This window comes from Cebidichthys violaceus, unplaced genomic scaffold, assembly GCF_023349555.1.
Source record: "Cebidichthys violaceus isolate CVI_PGR_0920_01 unplaced genomic scaffold, fCebVio1.0.p SCAF_21, whole genome shotgun sequence".
In the NCBI taxonomy this organism is placed as follows: domain Eukaryota; kingdom Metazoa; phylum Chordata; class Actinopteri; order Perciformes; family Stichaeidae; genus Cebidichthys; species Cebidichthys violaceus.
The window spans coordinates 7249546-7254915 of record NW_027176384.1 but is presented as its reverse complement, the minus strand read 5'-3'; positions in this window follow the sequence as shown (position 1 = coordinate 7254915).

Genomic DNA, 5370 nt, shown 5'->3' with positions numbered 1-5370 from the left:
ATGACTTCTGGTGACTAGTAGTTCTTTTGATTACCAATGTTGAATGCACTTATTGTAAGTCGCTTTGGATAAAAGCGTCTGCTAAATGACTGTAATGTAATGTAATGTACTAAGTGGCCAGTACAGAGGCATCATAGTCTATTTCCCTCATGCTAAAGTGGTTGAAGACGACAATTCAAATTTAAATTTAAGAATGAGCCACAATATTTGTAATTCAATGGAGCCAACAATATATTGCATGACAGTATTCAACTGTGATTCAACTTACTGCATGCAAAATCTGCTTCATTAGCATGTTATCCTGAAATATATTTTAGCTTGTAGCACACTATTTAACACTACATGTAGTTCCATTCACCTTCATTATATTGTGGTAGAGGCAGAAACCTCGGACAGATACAAAAAAACGACAGAAAATCCTGATTTGAATGCACTTACTTTGATCAGTTTACATGGGTTGAATCTTATCAAAATTGTCCTTAGGCTCTCAGATGTCCAGCCAATTTTAAGAAATGAAGAGGGACTGACCTCTGGACCACCTAGGACGTGTCTTCTTCCAATTGGAAGATTGGTGGTTCGATCCCTGGCTCCTTCAGTCCTCATGTCAAAGTGTCCTTGGGCAAGACACAGAACCCCAAATTGCTTCCAAATGCTGTACTATCGATACATGAATGTGGATTAGTTTAAGGTCCTGATGGGCACGTGGCACCTTGCATGGTAGCCTCTGCCATCATTGTATGAATGGGTGTGAATGGGTGAATGATGACATGTAGTGAACAGTGCTGTGAGTGGTGGGAAGGCTAGAAAGGCGCTATACAAAAGTCCATTTTAATGTTTGTGTGTGTATACAGTGGAAGGCAATTGTTAGCCTCCTAGCCATGCTAGCTCCATTGGAGGATGTTTTTCATTCTCTGGATTGAATCAGCTTGAGGAAAAGAGCTGAATGCCCCCATGCATACTATAAAAATTGCAAATTTTGCAAAATATTTTTTTTTATTAAATTTGCTTAACCTTCACCTTCTTGAACTTTTCGTGCTTTTTCAAAATGTAGGTGTACTGTACATGAAATTATTTTGTATCATACTGTTATAGCATGTCTGCAGATATCAGTGAATTTATTAAGAACCTGCTGAAACACTGCTGTTAAACCTTGGACTTCACATTTTACAAACGGCTTCTCATCACACACTGACAGAGACAGAGCTGCTATACAAGGCGCTGGCCTGCCCATCTGGAAGGTTCATCGTGTCTTTTCAAAATAAACTTTCATGTTCACAGGAAATTATCAGTTTTTGCTCGTTACATGCATACAGTGTCTTTTCAAAATAAACTTTCATGTTCACAGGAAATGATCAGTGTTGCTCGACATGCATGAAGTGTCTTTTCAAAATAAACTTCTAAGTAGGTTTACTTATGCAATACAAGTACTTGGTTAGGTTTAGATTGGTTTAGGTTAAAATAAGTAAATGTTACAAAGAATTATTACACTTGTTACATAACTTATGTATGCGGCCTTAGTTAAGTATATGTAAGTTACCTATCAACAGTAAGCTAACATGAGTCAACGTTGACATGGTTTCACACGGAACACAAACAGCGGTCTCCTGCTCTCTCCGAGGGGCCACTGAAGAAGTGGCGGTGTCTTGACGAGCTGGGAGTTAAAACGGGTCGGTTCAGTCGTCAGACAAATGAGCAGCAACCAACAGCTAGAGGAAAGGCTGGGATGAAAGCAGCACAAACAGCATTGCTGATTTTCTTGTGGGAAGGTGGAATTTATGAAGATGGTTCACAGGTGTGAGAGGTGAAAACCCAACCGCCCGAGAGCCTAATGATCTGAGGGGGCCTTGAAGTAGTCCTTAGGGAACCCAAATAAAGGAGAGAGGGAGAGGACCACACCAAAATAAGACACGGTGGTCACACTGAGCCAAGAAGAGTTTTCCTTTCAATAATGCAAGAGCTGATGAGGTTTGATCATTGGAAAGGAAGGCGAGAACGCTCCGAGTCTGCAGACACGCTCAGTATTATAAGTTTCATAGTGTCTTACCTTACTTTACTCTGGTTGCCATGACTCACTGAATATAGTTTGATTAGCAGAATGATTGCGGTGATTAAACTTGGACAAATGCTCCAAGTGTAAGTGCTTGGCTAAATGTCTAATTTGCCTTATTGCATCGAAGTTCTGTTTATGAAAACGTGGGGAACTATTCAGAACGTGTCAAAGTGTAATTAAAAGCCAAAACCCAGGTCAGAGCCACTCACTTTATGACTGCTTTTAAGAGAGACATTTGAAAGACCGCTCAGTTAAAGTGAAGGTCTAAGCATCAGTATCAGCGTTTAATAGAAATGCTTCCAAAGAAAAGCAGAGAGCAGAGAAGGCTATGCTTAGGGAGTGATAAACAGTGCTGAGGAATAATACTGGGCTTTTTCATCCTTCCACTATTAAAGACCCAATGAAAGCTGAGTCTTAATTATACCTACAGTAATGTCCTACATATAGTGAATGAGCTTGGACCACACATCATTTTGAAGGACAAAGACTTTTTTTTTGCGCGGTGTAATCATTAAATTCCCAGTGTCTATTAAAATGAAGCAGCCTATTATGTCCCAATTGGAAAAAGCTTGCTGATGAGAATGTCTCTAAAATGACTATTCCCTGTTTATGTTTATTTCAGCACAAACCCTCAAGTCTCGCTTTACTTTTATTTCCTCTTTTTTGCCAGCCTGCATTTTGCGTTTTATTGTGTCGTAGTGATTTCCCCCGAAGTGACATTCTGATAAGAGCAGAACAGATGGAAATCTAGGATTGTCGTGGCAAAATTCATCATGAAAAATGTATCAGACACCTGTGTAATTTGCCTAATCATCTTTTCCTAATAAGCTCCCTCCATTAATTATGCACGACTTCAACAATGCAATCAAGATAAAAGTAAATCTGATGACTTAATACCCTTCAAAATAATTACCCCCCCCACCCACCCACCTCCACCCCACACCCATCTCTGGGACAGCTTTCCTTTTGATATGTTGCTCCCCTCCTCCTGGATTTTAATTGGGATTAGAGAACAGGAAATACCAAACATGGCCTCTCTCTGCTTCAGTGTAGATAAAGTACAGCTGACTTGGAGCCCCGGCTTCCTTTAGTAACCACAAACACGTCCTTGCATTTTCATATTATGCTCTTTGTTCATTTAAAATGTGTCATTATCTTATTGCGTGGTAAGTATCCAATGTAATGACATTCTAATGGTGGGGGTATTTTTAGTGACTTTGCACATCCGTCACATTTTTTCAGTGTTCATTTAAAAGTTTCTTTTTTTACATTTACTTTTTTATTCAAATTTTCAAGTAACAATAATTCCATTTCTGAGTGGGCTTATTAATGTGTTCCAAATTAATTATAGACGTAGCTATAGTTGGATGATGGTGTCATTTTATATTTTTTCAGTATCAGTCGTTTAAAGGATCAACATATCTTCATACAATGGTTTGTAATATTTAAATGGTTATATCTGACAAAAAGTTATTTCTCTTTTTTTGTGTGTTTTGACACCCCAGTGCTCCCACGACAATCCTCTCTCCTCTTACAATATTTTCTACAAAGTTTTAAGATGAGTGAATATTAGCATTAACAATATAAATTCAGATCTTGGGGGTCCTCTGGTTGACATGTGGCCCTAAGCAGCCACTTAGTTCAATTATGCCTTGAGTCAGCTCTGGTTTGGGTTAAAATGTGTTGTTATGTAAATAAGTATGTTTGTTAATTAACTTATGTACATAAAAAAGCATTGTAAAATAAGTCAACGATGACTTTTGGTGTCACACAGGAACAGTGGTCTCCTCGGTGAAGGTCTTGTGTCCTGTGTTTGGTATTCTATTTGTGGATGTGTTTTCTGTACTGTATGAGCTCTCAGTGTCGATCACGTCCAACTCAAACTTTCAAATGCCAAAAACAACAAGTGTGTTTCCCTTACAAGGACCTCTCGTGGCGATGTGAATTATGCCTCCTGTCTGGTAGAACTAAAGGAGAAAGAAGCGTGAAGTTGATGCAGAGCAGGGGTCACTAATAGGCGACTTGAGAGGTAACTTCATATGATCTATTTACTCGTTTTTGTCAAAACAACTTCAATGACAAAATTAAATATTTGATGAATAAATAAATAAATATCCTCCGATGTCATGTTTTTTGTGTTCCATCTTTAACCCTTAATGTTTCTGAATAAATGTAATATTCCAGGCTGAACACACATGAGCCGTCCTCTTTGTTCACCTTCTTTTTTTTATGTCTCCATACGTCCACTGGTTTAACGTCATATTGCAATGATTTGTGGGTAATTCCCTTGCGCAAAGTCTGTACCTAATGCTGACTTCAGAAAGGGTTCATAAAGGGCTCAACATGTCTGCCAGAGAGCCCTCAAACACTCATTTTGACAGTGAGACGGTCCTAAACCCTCACGGACTTTGCGGGAGCACTCTTTAAAGTCTGTGAGTCCGTCAGGGGGGACATTGGGATTGGGCCTCACACAAACAGAAGAGAGACCGAACGGGAGAAGTATGTGAGTCAGAGAAGTTATTACACATGGCGTTCTCCAAAAAAAAGAATGTGGACAGCTTAACCAGGGACACCAGTCTTTAAACTTTTAAATGTTCATTGTTCCCTGGGCAGTTGTAAACCAGTATGTTTCATAAGTTCAGAGAACGTGGAGATTATTAAAAGCAGTAATTGTGAAGCAGCACTAAAGAGACAAAGCATAACTCTTTTTAGCAAACGTACCCACTCACATCTGAAATGAAGTCATAGATAATAATCTAATAGTCCAATATGATCAGAATCCTAACACATGAATTCACTGACCAACAATGATGTTAACAGAGAGAATAGAGCTGAAACAAGTGGTTTAATAACCACACATAGTGTCCCTGCACACAAATTTCGCTTATTAGAAAATGACAAGAATATAATATTTTTTTGGTGACATCACTTCACACCTGAATTAACTGAATTTGAAGCTGCAGGACAAAGACAATTCAGTTAGTCATTTTTCTAAAATGAAGTATTTTATTTTAAGATAAACATTTTTCAAAAGCTTTTTGTTCTGTAATTTATTTTTTAAATCCGGTCCTTGTTTTGTTGACTACATACAGACGTTGATGCAACTGTTGACTACTTCAATATATATGGCACTAAATCATAGCACAAGTTAGACATTACTGTGATGTTGAAATTCTCTCTAACTGAATACTCCTGATGTAGAGCTATGAAACCTCAGTGGGTGGAGTTTGGGGTAGATGGATGGGTTACCAAAGTGTGTGACTGCAAGCAGTTTTACATTTCCAGCAATCAGTGTTAGTTTATGTTCAGCATTGATCACC